The sequence below is a fragment of the Cherax quadricarinatus genome, chromosome 40, assembly GCF_038502225.1.
Source record: "Cherax quadricarinatus isolate ZL_2023a chromosome 40, ASM3850222v1, whole genome shotgun sequence".
Classification (NCBI taxonomy): Eukaryota; Metazoa; Arthropoda; class Malacostraca; order Decapoda; family Parastacidae; genus Cherax; species Cherax quadricarinatus.
The window spans coordinates 15,253,012-15,275,672 of record NC_091331.1 but is presented as its reverse complement, the minus strand read 5'-3'; the positions used below and the strand labels follow the sequence as shown (position 1 = coordinate 15,275,672).

Here is a 22,661-nt window from a genome sequence, read left to right as displayed (position 1 = left end):
CATGTATGGTTGGAGTGTATAGAATGTATGACAGGTGCATATATATAGCACATACGGTGTATATATGTGCATGTATAGAATGTATGGTGTGTATAACATAGCTGGCGTATGTATAACATGTAAGCAGGTGCGTATACCATGTATGGTTGGTGTGCATGTATAGGTGTGTATACATGTATGACAAGTGTGCATAGCATGTATGGTAGGTGTGTATACAGAATGTATGATAGGTGTGTATATATAGTATGTATGGTTGGAGTGTATAGAATGTATGGCAGATGTGTGCATACAGAATGTTCAGCGGAGTACAGAATGTATGGCAGGTGCGTATATATAGCACATATGGTGTATGTATATATGTGCATGTACAGAATGTATGGTGTATAACATGTATACACATGTGGAGTAACATGTATGGCTAGAGTGTGTAACATGTATGGCTAGAGTGTAACATGTATGGCTGGAGTGTGTATAGCATGTACGGCTGGAGTGGGTATAGCATGTATGGCTGGAGGATGTATAACATGTACGGCTGGAGTGTAACGTGTATGGTTGGAGTGTGTGTAACATGTATGGCTGGAGTGTGTGTAACATGTATGGCTGGAGTGTAACATGTATGGCTGGAGTGTGTGTAACATGTATGGCTGGAGTGTGTGTAACATGTATGGCTGGAGTGTGTGTGTAACATGTATGGCTGGAGTGTGCATAACATGGCTGGAGTGTAACATGTATGGCTGGAGAGTGCATAACATGTATGGCTGGAGTGTGTAACATGTATGGCTGGAGTGTGCATAACATGTATGGCGGGAGTGTGCATAACATGTATGGCTGGAGTGTGCATAACATGTATGGCTGGAGTGTGCATAACATGTATGGCTGGAGTGTGCATAACATGTATGGCTGGAGTGTGCATAACATGTATGGCTGGAGTGTGCATAACATGTATGGCTGGAGTGTGCATAACATGTATGGCTGGAGTGTGCATAACATGTATGGCAGGTGTGAATATACAGCATGCACGGCAAGAGAAAGCTGAAATCAGGGCAGTGGTGAGCGCATCCTTCACTACAACACTGGACTGGACTGTTACCCACATACCTACATGTACCACGGACATGCCCAACGTCCATCAACTACATTCCACCAATTTAATAAGAAATTTGGTTTAATAATCATTGCCTTGCCAGATTTTTTTAAGACTGTGTTACACACGACAAATTTATTTCACTTGTTTCAGTACAGAGGTAACACGTGGGTGATCGGCTAGACAAATGTGATAGTGCCTGCGTGAGGAGCAGTGGCCAGTGGCTTGAAGGACTGGCTCAGTGGTAGGGTGGGGGCAGACCAGCACCATATCCACATCCATTATAAGATGTATTCTTTGCCAAGGCCACACCTTACTCTGCCATAACAAGATAAAAACGTTACTTACGCACAAGATATCCTCGAACCCCCACACCTAGTTGTTAATCATCATACCTGCAACAAAAAAAAAATATCTTAAATATTATTCAAATACAAATTAAAATAAAGGGCAAAACTTATGTATTTCTATTCTATACGTCAAAGCATCTGTAAGTACAAGATGGAGAGGACGAAGGCAGCCTCGAAGAGGGCTGTTGCATGTGAAGGAATGTGCCCCACTCAGGCTACCTGGAATCTTGATGGCACCGAGAGCTCGAACATTCTGGCAGGCCACTCATACACGCCAACTCTACCTCCAGTCACCTGCTAACTCAATAAGTTTCGAACGGATCCTGAATTACGTTTTTGTCTATATAAATTACCTCTAAAAACGACATTTAGGCATCCTTGTCCACCTAACTGCAAGTCAGAGTTAGCGTAGCAGATAAAATTTGAGTAAACACTAATCGTTAACTTAAGAGCAGAAACTGCGCCATAAAATTTCATGGAACATACTACACAGCCGAGAATAAATATATTTACCATCCGATGTCGAAAAAAAATACTATTATCACAATAAACCGTTATACCACAATGCTTCCAAATTACAAGCTGATCATTGCTCGTATACGAAACAATTATGAATTACGTGACCTTTAATGATATGCAACACTCTTGCTGTCTTGGTATATCAATACATGTTATCCCAAGCCACTCCATGGCAATCATTTACTCTATGTAAATATGTCCCCAATCCATGGCAACGTTTCTCTCACTTGTGTATGTCCCTCTCAACAGCAATGATTCACTCAATGCATAACTCCACCTGCTCCACATGCAAGTACAACTTTCCCGAGAATATCTGCGAAACTAACTTTCGCAACAAAAGCAGAAGAAACAAGCTTAACACAGAAAATTAAAAATCCTGGAAAACATCGTCCTATTTAAATAAGGTATCGAAATCAACGAAACAAAATCTTATACACAAGACCGATTGATGTATAGTGAAACCAGACTTCCACCCTGCACTGATCATCAGGGTGTGACACTGTATCCGGCTTAACGTCATCAAACTGGATGGGAAGAAGCTCGAGAAAGTTGGCGGTGAACTTGCAAAACGGGTTAGCGGATGGCTGTCTGGAACATAGCGTTAGTACGATTGGGTTTATGTAGTATCCAAGAGAATAATTTATGTAAAATCAAAATGCGACAGGCAAGTGTTCACACCTGGTCAAACTGTGGAAAATAATTATGAAAGATCTAGCTTGTAATGTACTTGTGACCTGTTTTAAGTTTTTCTACTCCCTCAGCATGGCTATGAGAATTGTGCTATTCAATGCTCCTCCCTCATCGGACGAGCATCAATAACATGCCAGTTAATAATCTCTACAACATTAGGAGGGACGAGGGAGGGGAGAGGAAAGAGGGAAGGGAAGGGAAAGGAAAGGAAAGGAAAGGAGGGGGACTAGCTGACTAGTCTGACAAGCTTTTCCCACAAGCTGACAGCTACTTCCATAAAGTTTAAGAAACCTCAAATAAAAGAATAAATATAATAATGATTCAGTGGAAAGGATGGGGGGGGGCTTCCTGTTTCCAGCAAATCGACTGCCGAACACTGTTGCAAGTGTCCATAGCTACACATCTGTTAAAGCATAAACAAGTTATACTCAGGACAAATAGTTTGCTGCTACTGGGCCGGTTAAACGCAAACACACTAGATAAGCAGACAAAGTGGAAACGAGTCTACCGAAACGATAGTTCGGAGGTGGAATGAAGCCTGGCTCTCAGCACACCCACACCTTGGTCATACAAAGTCATCTTCATCGTGTAATTATAATTCAAAAACAACTATGCACATCTTCCCTAATTTTACTTAGTTCTAAATAAAGCTGGTGAATTATTTACTAGGCAACACTCCGTGCTGAACTGGTTAACCCTCTATCAGTCTACAGGGAGTAAGCATAAGAGAGACTGCTATCATCTTAAGGTTGGCGTGGCGTTATGACGTCCAGGGATCTTGAGCCGCCTGTGGCCTTGACATCCCTATGACCGGTTTTTCTACTCCAGCACCCCCTCAAGAAAGGTTCCTTGATGTTGGTGAGGGGCTCTTGATTTAGGGAATTGGATCTGTGCTCCAGTTCCCCGAATTAAGCCTGAATGCCCTCCACATCCCCCCCCCAGGCGCTGTATAATCCTCCGGGTTTAGCGCTTCCCCCTTGATTATAATAATAATTCTACTCCAGCAGCCTGGCCTTCCTGATGACCCTCTGTCGGAAGTTCACAACAAGCCTAAAACTCTATCATCAAACCCCGAAAATCTCTTAAAGTGGGCCTACCAGTCCTAGAAATTCCAAAAGCCCTAGATAGCTCGTGGAACTCTGTTTTCATTAAGAACTGCAAGAAACCCCTCTCGAGTGCCCTAAGTACACTAAGGAGGAGGAGCTTGGACATGGGTGAAATTCCACAGTCACTTAAAACAACGGATATAGCCCCACTCCATAAAGATGGCAGCAAAGCATTAGCTAAGAACTACAGACCAATAGCTGTGACGTCTCACATCATAAAAATCTTTGAAAGAGTGCTAAGAAGCAGGATTGCAAATCACCTGGATTCCCAAAATCTGCACAATCCAGGGCAACATGGGTTCAGGGCAGGTCGCTCCTGGCTCTCACAACTACTGGATCACTATGATATGGCCTTGGATGCACTGGAAGAAAATCAGAATGCCGATGTAATATACACAGACTTTGCAAAAGCATTTGACAAATGCGATCATGGTATAATAGCCCATAAAATACGTGCTAAAGGAATAACTGGGAAAGTGGGGAGATGGATCTTCAACTTCCTAACAGGGAAAGTGGGGAGATGGATCTTCAACTTCCTAATAAATCGAACACAAAGAGTAGTGGTCAACAGTTAAATCGGAGGCTGCCATAGTGAAGAGCTCTGTTCCGCAAGGCACACTACTCGCCCCCATCTTATTCCTTATCCTCATATCAGACATAGACAAGAGATATACATCACAGCACCGTATCATCCTTTGCGGATGATACTAGGATCTGCATGAGGCTGTCATCTGCTGAGGACGCGGTTAACCTCCAAGAAGATATAAACAAAGTTTTCCAGTGGGCAACGGTAAACAATATGATGTTAAATGAGGACAAATTCCAACTACTCCGTTATGGAAAACTGGAGATAATAACTAGAACAGAGTATACTACAGACTCTGGCCATACAATAGAACGGAAAAATAATGTAAGGGACCTGGGAGTAGTAATGTCTGAGGATCTCACCTTCAAGGATCACAACAGTGCCACGATCGCACGTGCAAAGAAAATGATAGGATGGATAATGAGAACGTTCAAAACGAGAGACGCCAAGCCAATGATGATCCTTTTCAAATCACTTAGTTCTCTCTAGGCTGGAATACTGCTGTACATTAACATCTCCATTCAAAGCAGGTGAAATCGCAGATCTAGAGAGTGTACAGAGATCCTTTACTGCACGCACAAGTTCTGTAAAGCACCTTAACTACTGGGAACGCTTGGAAGCACTTGACTTGAACTCGTTGGAACGCAGGAGGGAGAGCTATATCATATTCTACACTTGGAAAATCTTGGAAGGAATGGTCCCAAATCTGCACACAGAAATCACTCCCTACGAAAGTAAAAGACTGGGCAGGCGATGCAAAATGCCCCCAATAAAAAGTAGGGGCGCCACTGGTACACTAAGAGAAAACACCATAAGTGTCCGGGGCCCAAGACTGTTCAACAGCCTCCCATCAAGCATTAGGGGAATTGCCAATAAACCCCTGGCTGCCTTCAAGAGAAAGTTGGACAGATACCTAAAGTCAGTGCCGGATCAGCCGGGCTGTGGCTCGTACGTTGGACTGCGTGCGGCCAGCAGTAACAGCCTAGTTGATCAGGCCCTGATCCATCGGGAGGCCTGGTCATGGACCGGGCCCCGGGGGCGTTGATCCCCGGAATAACCTCCAGGTGCCTTCCAGGTGTGCCTTCCTGAACCTTCACCCAGTTCTGGCAGAACTAATCAGCATGCACATCCCCGGGAGTTTCCTACCCAGCAACCTTGCCAAAAGCTCATCCAATGCGCCCAGAAACACACTTCTTAGTGATTTACCTGGTAGTCCTCCCTCTTCAAATGTGACTCCTTAGAAGCCAAATGAGACATGTTCAGCTAGGATGCCTGAGTAGTAAAGCGAGGAAATGATTTGGAAACAACCGGTACCACGCCAATTGCTTACGCCTTGAAATTACGAGTAAGGGAATTCAAGTACAGGTGACAAATACCGTGTAATGCAACACTTCTCCTTTTTAGCAATACTGAATACAACAAAGTGCTGCTACACTATTTAATAGGCGAGTTTGGCTTAAAAGGAAACTGTCATTTTTTTGCCAAATAAGCAGTGAATATTTGTTTATGCAATAAATCCGCGAAAATCACTTTGAACATATCTAATATATATATATATATATATATATATATATATATATATATATATATATATATATATATATATATATATATATATATATATATATATATATATATATATATATATAGATATATATACTATATCATTTATTTTAATTTATATTAAATACATTTAAACTGATCTATGATATGTTTAGTAGAAATAGGCTGAAATAAATTATAGCAAGGTTAGGCGAGGTCTCTTAAGAGAGGTTTGGTGGCAATTTTAGTTTTACGCCATTTTCAATTAAAAATATTAATCAATTAATCCATAAAAAATATTTTAGGAAAGTATAATTTTTAGGGCAGCTCGGCTTAACTGATCAATTACGCAAATTTTAATCCACACACATACACTATGTGTGTGTGTGTGTCGTGCCGAATATGTAAAACTGGTCAATTAGCAAGAACTCATTTGAAATAAAGTCCTTTCTAAAATTTTCTCTTATACGTTTAAAGATATATTTTTTTCATTAATGTTAATTTAAATTTTTTTAATTTTGCACCAAAAGAATCTTAGAAAACTTACCTAACCTTATTATAACAAGAACAATTTATTTTAGCCTAACCCTAACCTGGTGGCCTGGTGGTTAACGCTCTCGCTTCACACGGCGAGGGCCTGGGTTCGATTCCCAGCCAGAGTAGAAACATTGGACGTGTTTCTTTCCACCTGTTGTCTATGTTCCCCATCAGTAAAATGGGTACCTGGGTGTTAGTCGACTGGTGTGGGTCGCATCCTGGGACACTGACCTAAGGAGGCCTGGTCACAGAGCGGGCCGCGGGGGCGTTGACCCCCGGAACTCTCTCCAGATAAACAAACAATAATTTAATACTAAACAAATACAGTGAATATATATATATATATATATATATATATATATATATATATATATATATATATATATATATATATATATATATATATATATATATACACACATACACATACACACTTGTACGTTTAATGATATTTTTTTTCATTAATAATTTTGTACCAAATGAACCTTAGAAAACTTACCTATCCTTATCATAAGCGCAATTTAGGTTAGTCTAATCCAACTAAATATATTTTTGACAAGTTTACAATAATTTAATAATAATAAAAAAATGAAATATATATATATTTCGTTAGGTTCAGAATGATTTTTGCGAAATTACTGCATACACAAATTTTTGCTTGCCTTATTCGGCAAGAAGAGCATTACCATTTAAACCAAAATCGCAAGTTTCATCTATTCGGCACATTACACACACACACACACACACACACACACACACACACACACACACACACACACACACAATACTATACTATACGCATTTATATAGCTGTAGGTGTCAGAAGAGGCTATGCGGGGTTAAGAGAAGGCGTGTACAACGACCGTCTGTCATATTCTTAGCTCTATATTATTCCTTTCCTTAGTGATTACCTTCACTTAGTGTTCTCTGGATTGATGCAGCAGCCTTAAGTCGCTCAATCAGTGTCAACATACCAACTGGTTACAATGCTGGAATGCTTACATCAAGACCCTAAATCCTGTTTTCGCCACTCACTGCACTAACCTTTACTTGTACAGAGAGATTCACTGCCTTGGAGAACAACAATCAAGTATAGCTACTTTGCGAAGGCTATGTCAGGTTACAATTTCCCGAGGAAACAACATGATCAGGGTAACGGGATTAAGAACTTTGCAAGCACGACAGTTTGAAAAAAAAAAAAAAAAAGTCGTCTCTCGTTTTGCTAGATAACGGTGCCTGAAAAATATTGCGAGGCGCAGTTCATTCTTGCCTTAAATATGAAGATTTGTTTGAATAGTCTAACCTCATCCTGGATGAGGAAATAGTTTCGAGAGAGTACAAAACCATATTTTGAGCCTCGGCTCGTACTGGTTGGAGCGGTCATCACAACCAATCCTCCTAAACTAAGATAAGACTGCATTACTTACGCTAACCATGAACTCCGTGAACACTAATTACACACATAAAATTTTATATAAAAATACGACTGATATAATTCTCTTAATTATTGTCTTAGCTTGTACCCTAAAAATTTCTTAATTATTCTTAATGAAAATACTGTTCGACATCATAAACACTGAAATTTTACCTGGGATATTCAGTAGGAGTCTCCTGAAACCCAGTGTATCGGTGATCTCTAGCACCTTAATATATTTGGTCAACCTCGTTTCGAGAGTAAGGTGAATCCTCCGATACAGCTTGTTATTTCCAAAAATTTTATCGGGGATCGTACAAATTTTTACTCTAAAAACTCTCATCATCCGGCTCCCCCTATCCCTCTCTGCTAAATTTAACTAGGTCTCTGACGTAATGGTTTACTCCAGTTTTTTTTTCCAACTAGGGTGCTCTACCTTCCCAATTTCCACAGTACATCAACTACTATTCACTTTTGATTACTTTTCAGCTATCCCTCCTTCGTCTCTAACCGATTCTCGCACTTTGTATATACCATTCCCTAATATTTGTCCCTCGATGGGGAAAGTTACTCCTCTGTTAAGAGTTAGGGTGCAATTCAGAAGAATACAAAATGCTTAATGGGAATTAAGTATGCCTAGTACTGCTGGTGAAATACGCATAATCTATCATGATAAAACTGAAGCTTCTGCGACTAAAACATTATAAAAGTGAGTGAAAATGGATTAAAATAACAGCTACATAATCTTGTTACACAAAATGTGTAACGCAACGAAACCAAGAGTATTTCCCGCCACTCTGACATGTAACACTATGCCTACTTTCCCTACCAAGAAAGTAATCAAGCACGGTCATCTTGAAAAAAAAATTAAAAAAAATAAAAAAAAAAAAAAAAAAAAATGAGTACACTAAGCCGACTAAAACAAATAAGTACACTAAACACTGTTTATTAAAGTATCATCGCTGATAACCCTGACAGCAGGAGAGCAGTATATGCTGTTATAGTAAATTAGTCTGATACTATAATATGGGCTGTATCAGAATTAATAACTCGGCTTCCACCTTATAAACTAATTTATTTGTCATACTGATACTATTAGCTTGCAGAAAATGAACTTATTGATAAATAACTAATGATAGCGTACTTGAATATTCTTCAGATTGTATATTAAAGCTGTATTGTGTAGATCAGCTATTTGAAGAAATTGTAATATATGAAATGGCTGTATTATCTTTAAAGATGGTAGCTATGTCCAGTAGAACCTGGCAGATTCATTGTGACCTCTGTACTTCTTTTCTTTTGCGCTACCGTTCATATGATGAGCATAATAAAATAGCCACAAAAGCGGAAAAGTAAAGAGGAGAGCCATTTGGTCCATCATATCTTGAATTATTAGGCTTCTGCTGACATTTTTCTCGTTAGAAAGACACTTTGTGGAACAAACTACCCTATTTACCCCTAACGTATCCAGCACTGAGACTGTTAGAAGACTCGACAGTCGTTTCTGACTGTCGGAACCTGGGTTAATCAGGCCTTGATCCACCGGGAGGTCTAGTCTGGGACCGGGGTACGAGGGCGAAGCATGGTAAGGTATGGAATTCTTTAGCCCTTAATCCACTGGCTGGGGAAGAGAAACCATAAAATATAGCAAATTAAGCACCAGTATCACACCTGTGGCTGGTTTTGTGAGCTCTACTCTCGAAGCCCAGCTTGAGGCCAGACTTCTCTGTTGACTGTCTGGTCAAATCAGGCTGTTTCTGCTGGTGGCACTCAGCAAAATTTCTTACATCTACTTGTCAGCTTTCCACATACACATGCCTGCCAGCACACTCACGCATGCTCGTATGCACACGCTAAAACGATCTTGCGTACTTATATTCTCCCTGAGTATTGTACGTTGAAGGAGATGTAGGTAGGGAAGAGCCCTTAAGGGTGTATGGGGTGGATGATGTAAGTAGTGGTGTGTGATAAGCATGACCAGGTAGCATGGGTGAACAAGGTGACTGACCAGGCGGGTGTGGAGGACGGGTAGGGGTCCGCGTGTAGTCATGTGGGGAATCCAGGAGCCAACTGGTGCAGTCATTGATCCACCAGGTCAGACTTGTGTTGACACACACCAGCTGCCGCACTACGCGCCTCACTCCAACTAATCTATCTATATCGCTCCGAAGGACCTCGAGAACAGAGGAGTACTTTAGTAGGCCTACTTGTTGGCTACACAAGGAAAGTCTCCACCTCCATATATCACAAACTTTACATAACGGTCATCATTAAAATCACATTAGGCAAGCAATAGTGCATTTCTTGAAAGACTAAGTGTACGGCTTAAGGGAAGAGGCGAGTGTCTGGAAACTTAATCTAATCCAGAAGGTTCATTTCTTTGATTTGAAGCTTATCGACTACAGGGGGATCTGCAAGAATGCACAGCATAGAGACTGTGTATATATATTCTGTGTTAAGGGGTAATATGGGAGGTGCGAGACAAAGACCACCTTAGCTAGGCAAGGTGGTTGTGGCTGCAGGTTGCCGCGTATCGCTACAAACACCACCTTGCCACCACGTGATCACCACCTTCCTACCAACGGCATTCATCCTTGCACGTGCTTTGTGTGCATGCCAAGTCCAAGTTCATCACGCAGTTCTTAAGTTTTAAATTGGATTTCTTGCTTGTAAAGTCACAGTCACCGCAAAGGATATGATAGTAAGTATAAACACGTTGCATCGGCTCGTACCTTTGATATACCTCTGATGACTTTCGAGAGGTTTTTCTACTTCCGAAGCCCGGCCCTGTGCCAAGCATGTCTGGTGCTTACCTGGTCAACCAGACTATTGCTGCTGGCGGTCCGCTGGTCCACATATCCATCACAGCCTGGTTGATCCAGCACTTGGTGGAGATACTTGTCCAGTATTTCTGATATCCTCTGGTAAGATGTTGAACAATCCGGGGCCATAGTTGTTGATACAATATTTTCTTGTGCCCTCGGCGCCCCTGACCTTCACTGGGTTTATTTTACTCTTCCTCCCGTCTCTTTATCCACTATGTTATGGCAGTTTCCAGATTTGGGACCAGGCACTAAAGTACTTTCCACGTATACATTATCATGTGTCAATCTCTCTTCCGCTCCAGCGCATACATATTTATGACACTAAGAGGTTCCCGGTAATTTAATGCTATACTGGCTCTATGCGGGCCGTAAATGCTCTCTCCCCATCTCTCTCTTCCAGTTCAGATATCCCCCCCCCCACCCTTTTCTTTGAACAGGGCCGTTAACGCTGAACAATACTCGAAACGAGAGCACAAGCAATTTGAAGTGTCACCACTGGCATAATTTTGCTTTGAAAGTTCATATTATCCATCCCCGTCATCTTCCTGGTTGTCATGACGTTTGCTTTGTGTACTTTGAAAGGTTAGCCAATACTACCAGGTCTTTCACGTGTTCTTTCCGTTCTATTTGACAAGCCTTTTGGGTTTTGCATACAATAACCTTGTTTAAATTTTCATTCTTTCCACACCTTAACAAATGAACATGTTTTCCACTGCCCAGTAGAAGGCCATACTTGTATATGTTCAATTTTTCCATATTTTCTACCGAGGTGACTTCCATGTTTATTTTGGTACCTGCATATGATACAAAGCTATGGCGACCGTTTTTATCTATTTCTGCTATAAGGATGAGAAACAGTACACACGCCAGGACCGTCCCTTGGGGTACCGACTTTTATAGCTTGCTAAAGCTGCATTTTGCTCCTTACTACTTTGTGTTCTATCTACAAGAAAGTTGAAAATCCATTTGCCTACCTTCCCGTTATGCCCATATCCTTCATATTGTGTGCAATCACCCCATGATCGCGTCTGCCATCGTGTATACCACATATGCTTTTTGGTTGTCTTCTAGCGCCTGAGTAATTGCCATAGTGGTTTGACAGTTGCGACAAGTATGGTCCAACGGATCTAAAACCATACCGGTTTGGGTTGTGCAGATTGTGTTCCATAAGATTTGTAATTTGGCGTCTCGTCACTCTTTCGAAGACTTTCATAATGAGGGATGTTAGGGTCACTGTTCAGTAATTTTTTGTTAGCCTTCTAATACCTCCCTTATGCAAAGGAGCTATGCCTGCACTCTTAAGGTATCCGGAATTTCACCTCGATCTAAGTTCTTTCTTCAAAGGATACCGAGAGCTCATGCTAGTTTCACTCTGCATTTCCTTATAAATAAGGAATTCCACGAATCCGGCCCATGTGCTAAATTAGCGGGCATATTTTCTATTTAATTTTCGAATTCCATGGGACTAGCGTTTGTCAGTTGTTTGGCCTGCATGGCCTTCAGACGGAATGAAAATAAAATCGGCATTCTCTATCCTGCTTTCATTTACTGGGTTGCTGAACACTGACTCATATTGGTCTTCTAGAATTTCGCTCACCTCTTGTTCAGCGTCCCTGTATGAACCTCTTGTAATTAATGGTCCAACTTTCCAGGTACAATAGTTCTTAAATCGGATTTTGCATATGTACAGAAATATCTGGAGTTTCTTGTAATATCCTAACTAGATGGTTCATTCCATTGGTGGTGCTTCTAATACGACAGGAAGTTTTTTTTTTCTACTTCGGTGATCTCAGTTAAAGATTATCTTGCCTTCGTTGTGACATTCGCGTTATTAAGCAATTTGGCAATCCTTTGTTTTCTGTACATGCTTTTATGCTATCTTACTTTAAATGATCTCGGTTTTCTCAATGGTACATATTTAATGCAACCTCGTAAGTTTGGGTTGAGAAGCATACAATCGTACGAGGTTAAATATTCAACACAATAACTGCAACTGCAGAGTATTGCAGATGTTGCTAAAAGATGACGTTGCTGAAATGGCGATAGTGATGAGTTCTGTACTGTACATCATAATAAAATCCAGCCACACACTATCATTTACGAACACAAAACTATGCTTAATTTTCATGTTTATTAAGAGCTAAAAATATGTATGGATCATTTCAAATGTAAGAGAGTGGTGTATACTCAATCCTCTTTAGCTAAGCACAAGACAACTTGTTACTTTTTTAACAAGGCTTTTCCTGGATGCATAAAACGCTGTCGCGGCTAAAACAATGAACGTGGATTAACTGAAAGCCATAAAACACTTAATATAGCCCTTCCCAGTTTATGCCATTCTACTGTAGGGAGATATGGTTAGTGATTGGCGTTATCCTCATTCCACCTTACTTATATCCAAGCTGTAATACCGAAACCAGATATGTGCCTTGTAATCTAAATGCGTTTTAGTATACTATACTGTACTTGGTATTTTTTTGCTATTTAGCCTTACCACTAACATTACTGTCTTAAGACACATGTGCAACATTTGTTATGAACCTGAAGCTGATGCTTCTGTTTGTCTGCAATGTGTCGTCTGCGAACGTACTTTTGTCATATACATGTACTGCGAAAATGAGGGAAAGGGGAGGAGGGGGAGGTTGCAACCGCAGTTACACACCACTCTTGTCTGGCTACATTCTTATTTCTCCCCCATTTAACCAAACTTAACAATTCAATTAGCCTAATACTGTCTCTAGTAACTGACACTACAGTTCTCCGTCAGTCCCTTTGTAGCTGAATGAAACTTTTAGGATGATTGGTTTTTGATTCTCGTGCAACTTCAAATACAATTATTGTTAAGTTAGCTACAATATACTGAGTAACTAAACATTTAGCTGCTTTCGTGTCCATTCACCTAACTTTAATCACATTCTAGTTGGACTTGCGTAGCATAGGTCAGTAGAAACCATACCCCCGGCCGGGATTGAACCCGCGGTCATAGAGTCTCAAAACTCTATGACCGCGGGTACAATCCCGGCCGGGGGTATGGTTTGTTTGCAATCGTGTCATTACGATTTCTTGAGTCATAGGTCAGTAGGCCTACTGCAGTGGTCTTTCGTTCTAGTGTTCTTGCTTTTGTTCCCCCACCTTTTTTTTAATCTATGCGCCTGTAAAGGCTCTTCCTACTTCTACTGTGTGACCAGTTAATGGTCCAAGTCGGACCTAAACGTTGTCATACGTTACATTCTACGTGCGGGTTATGTATATATTGTTCCAGTCAAGGTATAGTGCTGTTAATGCTCACTGCAGCAAGTCTAACGTAAGAACCACAGCCCACTGATCAGAACTACCTAGAGGAAATAGTAAAGTTCCCTTCTGAAGGCAGTTTGGGGGGGAAGGGGTTACTGACAATTCCTTTTATCTTCGAAGGGGTTGGTTATTTAAAAGTACTGATCCCTTTAAGTAGCCTAGCTTTTCATTGGTAATATTTTGTACCTTATTTCCCTATGGGCTAATGTCGTTGTGTAGTTTTGTCAGTCTTATTTTCTTCTGCGTTCATAAGAGAACAAGCAAGTTCCCTGAACTGTTACACATTCCAAGCTTTCATAAATATCAGGAAACTATTAAACTTTAGGAAATATATAAGTATTACACTGTTGACATAGGCAGTTAACTGACTACTGTACTCATTTTCACTGCTTGCGTGAGATCTAAATGGAACATGCTTCTGTATGAAGCCAGACAAATAGATAAATTATTGAAAAATTTATTAAAGAAACTTTTGTGGATTCGCTCTCATTTAAGTAACAGCCTGGGACCGGGACGCGGAGGGAAGTTGACCCGCAAAACCATCCTTCAGGTAGGACTACAGGAGCATGATGAAGTTCATGTCTTGGCTAGACTAGACAGAATAATACACCTATGATATACCATCGATGAGTCCGGAGAGTTTTCCACTCTAAGAGTCAGAGTCTGATGCTTTCCTGGTTGAACAATTTTGTATCTCTAAAGCAATGTGAGAAAAACTAACCTACCGGTTTGAAGAATGTAGAACAGTAGAGACAGGAACCAGCAGATCTACTGTCCATCATAACAAAATGGGGAACGTATATCACTAGAGACTGCTAGACTATAAGTACTGTGGGTAGAATAGTTTGTATTAAGTCAAAAGTTAAATATGCCAATAGAAAGAGCCATATACCAGATTCTAGAATATCATATCTTAAATGAAAAAACAATCATTTACTTATCAAATCCTACAGAAAATAACAAATGACTAAATTGTTAATGCTAAGATATTTGAAATCTGGAGTCTATTCACAGATGTATGAACTAACATTTAATGATACTGCAACCTAGTAAATGACCAATGTTTGCAGTAACAATGATAAGATACTTCAATTTTCTTGTGACTATCTCTATGGATTAGGCGAGATGCGACTATGACCTTTGCAACTATTAAGTTTTGCGCTACCACTTGTATAAGGTGCACAATAAACTAGCAGCTTATCAAAAACTCGTGCTAAGGAAATGTACCTTAAGACAGCATTGTGGTTCGCGCTGGACCACTGTCAACTTACAGTTGTGACTTGAGAATGATCCACGACGAACCGAGAAGTCGTCACAAGGTTCCTAAGTGCGGGGTGTCTTGATCAATTGTTCCAGCGACAGTATTGTGACCTTATTCTTCAACTAGCAGTTCATGTGGCATAAGATATTTATTGAGGAGACGTGTTCGCTCTCTCCAATAAACATTCTAGTGCCTTGTGTGTCTTATTTACACACATGTCGGTATTTGATAACATCTTTTATCATTACCACTATAAAAGGTGTAGAAAACTGAATGTCCCAACCGTTTAAATGTGTACGATGTACTCAGGATTTCGCTTATTTCTTTGCCAGGACCAAGTTCATCTCCCTTAGGTCGAGCGTGTCTATAATACCGAGTTTACCTCTCGTGTTCATTCGAGAAAGGCCTAACAGCAATTAGGAGACAAAACAATGTGATATGGGACTGCACATGCCTGTGCATCAGTAAGTAGTTGGGAATCATTCCTCTAATTCTCCAGGAGTTATGTGGCCCGAAATGGGTTTAGCACTTCCACCTGATTATTGTAAATGTTAAAAAATTAAGTTGTGTAATTCTTAAAACCGACGTATAAAAAGGTGTGTCGTATATTATCAAGATGACACCCTACAAGAACGGTTAACACTCCTACATTACTATCATTCAAAGTACATTTCGCTACCAGTGAGCGAAACTCAGCCTAAAAACAAAACAGCTAAACGATGCAAATACATCCATTTATATGAACTTATCTTCCATCATATTAGCATTTCTGTACACATTTATATTTGCCTTTATCTTCGACGAGTTGTTTCATTTATGATATTTATAATTACAAATGCCATTTATATATACATTCATAAATACTGCTATATTTAAAATAATCCTAGTAATAAAAGCATGCATATATAAATGATGGCGTACACGTTTGGTTTGGCCTGTGCGACGTGACATACCACGGTATCATCTGCCCAGTCAGCCGTGAAGAATGTAAAGTTGTCTGGGTTTGTGATGTACGGTGGACAATTTCCACCAGGTAGACATATGTCACCAAACTCGGAAAGTTTCTCTGTCAGTTTCAAGGGCGTAAACAAAACCTGAGGCACTGTGCACGTATCACATGCGCCTAAAATTGTTACTCTTCGTATTATCTCAAATTTTTCTGTCAGATACTTTGTTTGATCGGTAATAATGTAAAGCTGAAGCATCAGAATGGAAACCTATATACTGGCATAGGTGAAGCCAGTATATCAGATACTGGCATAGGCAAGGCCAGTATGTAAGACTCAATTCAGACGCTTCAGCTTCACATTATTCCTGACTAGGGAGCAGAACTCTTTTTCCAGGCTGAGGGACTGACCATCTCAAAACTAAGTCTCCGGGGGTGACGGATTAACAACATCGTCATTACATCTCCACCGTTTCTGCTGCCTCCTGTGTATTCGACTGAAGAAGCATACTGTGTAGTCGAAACGTTTCGGAATAAAGATACGTAAACGTTGCACATCTGTCTTTACTTATCTACGTCTAGATATTATTACCAATGTTTTATTCACAGTTATGGGTGGCATCCTGGCGAGTGATACCATACCTTAGGTAGAGATTGATAGAACTGAGGAAGCAAAGAATAACAGCTCCTACCCCATAAATACACCTTCGATGGGTTTAAGAAAAATATAGCCGAAAGCCTTTTAGATTTGTTTTGTGAGATTATACGCATGTTAATATCTATTAATGGCTCAAGGGGATCAATGTCCCCACGACTCAGGCCAGACCTCCTAAACTGGAAAGGAACTGTTACAGGAGTAACAACTATTGAGAAATACAAGCAAGAAAGTGTACATTAAATGTAAGCAAAAATCTAAGATTAAACTGCCATGTAACATTGTTTATAATACAGAAAGGAAAAAATCAGCAATCTTGGGAAAGCGCAAAGCATTTAGAAGGCTTGTATTTCACACTAACATGACGATAAGTTGATACATCACAGGATAGGTATTGCATTTACATAGCAACAATGCTGGGCGTAGATTCCACAGTGGTAACAATATCTTGATCCACGACAGCTGCTGGGGTGATCCCAGGTACTATTATATAGAAGACGAAAGTCAGTTTAACAGCATAGGTTGTGGGGCAACAACAGAGAATACCTTGGAGTATACGGTGGCGCACCGTCTTACTACATGGGTATGGGGTAAAGGAGAAACGAACGTCATGGTGTTTAGACAAAATTCAGAAAAAGCGTGTGTGCCTTCACCCATACGGGTATACACAAACAATATGTGAAAGGATGTAGTGTTGAACCTCGACAATCAACAACCAGGTGTAAACAAGTACATACATTACGAGAACTACGTAACCATCAAACGATTTTAATGCCATAATTTATAATACAAATTGAATATTGAAGAGTCATTTACTGTCCAAAGAACTGACTGCTAGCAACAACCACCCAATGAGCGAATCAAGCCATCAATCACACGACCTAGTCACAGAACGGATTATATGGAGTATAAGGATTACAGATGTGTAATCATTATACTGAAAAACACGACAGAGTCACGACATAAAACTATGACTTTCAAATAATGGAAAACAGGCCTAAGCTTTAAGAGCAAACACTAACAAACTATCTTTTATATAGTGTAACTGAGGCAGATCGATGAGCCCATTCAAAATTGCATGTGGCAAGACTGCAATAATTACAGAATTGTAAAAATCATGAGAGGTTTGACGCCACTTTCAATATTAAAGTGGTGGAGGCCTTGTCGCCACGGAGTCACGCTGCTGCCTACCGGGTTCCCTTATAGAAAAGGGCGTGGCGAGGATTAGGCAGATTACAGGCAGGCTGAAACTGAAACAAGAGTCCAGGGCGGTGCTGATGGTGTCTATGAGGAGCAGCAAACTAAAGTACCTCTGTGAGGTATAACTGTAAACATGATGGTCACTGGAGTATAATACACGAAAGACTTTAGCACAGGCTGCCAGCCACAACTAAGGTGTTACCAGAGGTAGCTTAACTGCAGTGTAATGGTTATTAAGAGCAGAGGGACTAAGGAAAGGAAAGGATAGGTGCGGGCAGCACTGCGGCAGGGTGACGGTGTAGTGCGGCAGAGCGGGGAGGCCGCCAGTTCGCCAGGGGAACACTTGTTGGGCCCCCACGATCAATGGCTGCGTCTGCCCTCACTCCACCCAGGACCACACGCCGCCACAACACTTCGCCCTTAACAATATTTACCCATACATCATCTACTAGCATTATCCTCACCACTAAAATATTTTATGTGATAAGCCTAAATCACGTCTTCACGACCTCAACTTCCCACATACCCGATACGCAAATGTCATTTGCTTAATCAACAAATATTCCCATATCAAAAAAATTACGGTACCGTTCATCGTTAGCTTGCCCTTTGACTGTCTCACCTACGCCAAATACAGCGTCATAGTTTCACTGTTCTTAACCCGTGATTTGTCTGTGTCCAGTTTTGAGTTTTTCCCATTCTTGCGGCCCGGCCCGGGGCCAGGCCTCCCCGTTGATTACCTGGTTGACCAGGCTGTTGTGGTTAACAGGCCGCCAGCCCATATATCTATCACCTGCTTGATCTGGTACACCGATGAAATAATGATCCAGTTTCCGCTTAAAAACTTCTTAATTGTTCTGGCAATATTTCTGAAATCTGCTAATAGGAGGCTGAATATTCTAGGCACACGGATATTTATACTGTGTTCTCGTACTGTGCCTATGGCTCCTGTGTCCAGTGTTTTACACATCTCGTATCTCGCGTTACTATGACAGTCGGCAGAATTGGGACTTGACCCTACAGTATCTTTCGTGTGCAATGGCTTATATCTCTGGCCTTCTGTCCAGAGAGTACATATCCAGGTCTGAGGCACTCCAAGTAGTTTAAATGCTTTATGACGGCCTGGTCCCATATATGCACTTCACCGTAACAACGTACAACTGTATCAACATCCGTGGACCAAAACTCCGCCCTGCTCCCAGCAGACATCAATTACCGCTGGAACTGGTATAGAGGCCGTCAATAGGAAATTAGTTCACTAATTCCGCGGTGTGCCAGATTAACCAGTCTGTGATGGACATATGGGCCGGCAGGCCGCCAACAGTAACAGCCTGGGTGACCAGGCAATCAACTGGAAAGCTTGACCATGGGTAGGGCCGTAGTAAGAAAACTACCGAAATCACTCGCTGGTAAAAATCTAGGCAGTTTTATGGTGTGTCCACACATCACACTCCGTTAAAATATAAATAATCCTAATTTAAGTACAGACCTGGTATACTCGCCTCCTTTTATTTGAAGGGGAATCTTTGCTCCCGGTCTAGTGTTGAGAATAAAGCTTATAATTTACTACAAAAAAAAAAACTCCTCAAAGCCTACAGGTCAACCGATATTATATCATTCTTCTTCCTCACGTCCTAAAAATTTACAGTATCTACCTACCCAATCAATTCCTTTAAGTATCTTCTATTTCTTAAAATTATTTCGTTTTTTTTTTTCAGCGACCGATTTCGAAGGTTTTTTACACGTAATCCCTCAGGTTGCCAGGCTAAGTTCCTTTATTTCAGCTGCATCCTTCGCATGTTTGAGCAGGGTCTGTATACTGGTACTGTGTATTCTAAGGTCTGACATACGTTTACCTGATTTTTTTTTTTTTTTTTTGGGGGGGGGGGGGGGGGGGGGGGGGGGGGGGGGGGTCAACGCCCTGCGGACCTATATCAGATCAGGTAGTTAGCGCTAGCTGCACAAAGTCCACAACGTATGCATCACAGCACCGCTGTGCCTACCTCCTGTATACAAGACACCTACTGTTTTATTTCCATCACGGTTTCTTGAGATCACGAAAGCACTTGCAAAATGATTACCTTTCCGAACACAAGACACTGGCCGTTTCCCACCAGGGTAGGGCAACCCGAAAACGTTAACACAGTCACCGTCACGCTCTAGCTGTCTTTTCAACAAGTGCACAGGCATCACAATTATAGTTGACTAGGTTAGCACCAGACGAGCCCGGCCATGGGCCATGGTTTCGAGAGTAGTGAGACTCTCGAAACTCATCAAAAGTAACATTCAAGAGGGGGAGCGCTAAACCCGTAAGGGTCATACAGCTTCTGGTGAAATGGGGGATAATCAGATTCTTCCAAGGAAAGGAGGATCAGGTCAAATAACCTGGATCAAGCACCCCTCGCCAGCATCGAAGAACTTCCTCTGAAGAGTTTGGTGCTCAAGAGCCTACCCTTTCCTGGGAAGTTGCACTCCAGATTTATATACCCACATTGGCAGACACCTACTTGCCATACTCCGTAGTGGAAGGGGGTGGAGCTGCCAGCCACAGGGAGACTCAAAAGATCCGCAAATATGAAGACCTTCCCCCTTGCTATAACTTCATCCCAATAGGGTCAGAGACCCTTGGAGCATGGGGCAAGTGTGCTCTAAAGTTCCTAATAGAGCTAGGTGAAAAGCTCATCATAGAAACAAAGGACCACAGGGCGACCAGCTTCCTCTTCCAGAGACTCAGTGTTGCGATCCAGAGAGGAAATGCCTGCAGCATTCTGGGCACGCGGCCCACCACCGGGGAGCTGGACGAAGTATTCGAGATGTAGCTCTGAGTTACCTATGTTGTTTTACTTTGAATCGTAGTTTTGTGAATGTTCTGTCAATGTATTTTGTCTTTAAATAAAATATATGTATATATATATATATATATATATATATATATATATATATATATATATATATATATATATATATATATATATATATATATATAATGTGCATCTACCTTGGCTGATACCTATCTCCAATACACCAGGGAGGAAGGAGGGGCAGCTGCCAGCTTTAGGGAGTCCCAAAAGTCTAGAAAATATGGAGAACTTGCCAATCATTATATGTTTGTTCCCATAGGCTCAGAGACCCTTGGCTCATGGGGAAAGAGTGCATCTAATTTCCTTAAGGCGCTGGGAAAAAGACTCATCAGGGTAACTAGGGATCCCAGGGCAGCTAGTTTTCTGTTCCAGCGGCTCAGTGCGGCTGTTCAAAGGGGTAATGCATGCTGCATTTTGGGCACACGCCCCAGCTCTGAGGAGCTGGATGAGATTTTCGCCTTATAATCGGTGATACACACGTAACAACATGTACCGTATATGCCACCTTTATATCAACAATGTACCTCTTAAATCTTCTGTGCCATATTATGTAATAAAATATTCCTATTGGTAAAAAAAATAGTTTAAAAGATGGGGTGGTAGGGGAAGTGGAATATTCAAATGGCTTCAGGAAGAAATCCAAATATTCTTCCTTGAAGCCTTTTTATCCACTTCTCCGAGGCTATGGGTCCCACAATTTACACCAGAGGTGGACCCCATAATATATATATATATATATATATATATATATATATATATATATATATGTATATATATATATATATATATAATAAAGGTAGGAGAAAATTCTCAAACAGCTTCAGGGAGAATACTGAGTTTTCCCTGAAGCAAGTTTATTCTTTTCTCTGAGGATGAGGGTCCCTATAATAGTTCTAGAGGTGGTACCTCCCTCTCTCTCTCTCTATATATATATATATTAAATGGACAAACAATTTCAACAATCTCCCTTATGCTCTCCGTATTATACCTTACTTTCCACCACTCAAATCAACTCACTCACTTTATTTGTACACGTCACACCATGCAAACACGGATCAATGGATCTAAATAACAGCTTACTGGTAATGCCGTGTCTGTTCTTGTTGCCGCTTCACTTGATCTTTAGTTAGGAATAAAAATAAACTAGGTTTCTAGCATTACAAACTAAATAGTTTGCTATTTTACGACAACGAGCTTGACTCCTTTGATCATTACTGATTCCATGTCATCTATGAAGCAGCTTGTCTCGCATAATGACTTGCATGCTCATTGGAAATGCCAATAAATATTATAAACTCAGAAAGAAATTAATGTTCAATTCTTCTGATTCCATCACATAATGAATTACATTCATGTAAAAAAGTTGACAAATTAGCCAAAGAAAATGCCTCGAAGGAAACTGAATACAACTTTGGTATATCTATGCCAGGAATTAAAATATTACCTTTAATGAGTTTTGATAAGTTATTTCTATTCCCGAAGCCCGGCCCCAGACCAGGCGTGTCTAGAGAGAAGTGAATCTAAATGCCACAAGAGAGTAGAGTCAGAAACATGAGTAGATCCATAACTTAATATAACATGGATAAAGAAACGCACATTTAAAGTGATTTGCAATGTAAATATGCCGAATGCTACAGTTTTGCTAACAGAAAGACGATGATCAAACAACATGCAAACTACGTTGTCAACTTGATGGTCACTCTTCAAAACTGCGCTTCACTTGAGCAACAGCATGGTTGACCAGGTAAACACCAAACGAGCCTGGCCCATGGCCGGGCTCCGGGAGTAGAA

The 22,661-nt window shown here is 40.9% G+C and overlaps 1 protein-coding gene across 16 annotated transcripts in view; it reads right to left on the bottom strand.

Moving 5' to 3' along the window:
* heph (polypyrimidine tract-binding protein 1 heph) overlaps positions 1 to 22,661 on the bottom strand; it is a 603,602-nt gene that overhangs the window by 158,793 nt on the left and 422,148 nt on the right. Inside the window, exon 4 of one of the 16 annotated variants that reach the window (XM_070092726.1) lies at positions 1,433 to 1,479. The exons of the other annotated variants lie outside the window; for them this stretch is intronic. The gene's annotated coding sequence lies outside the window, so the exon portion shown is untranslated. The remainder of the gene's footprint in view (positions 1 to 1,432; positions 1,480 to 22,661) is intronic. 16 annotated transcript variants of the gene reach the window in all.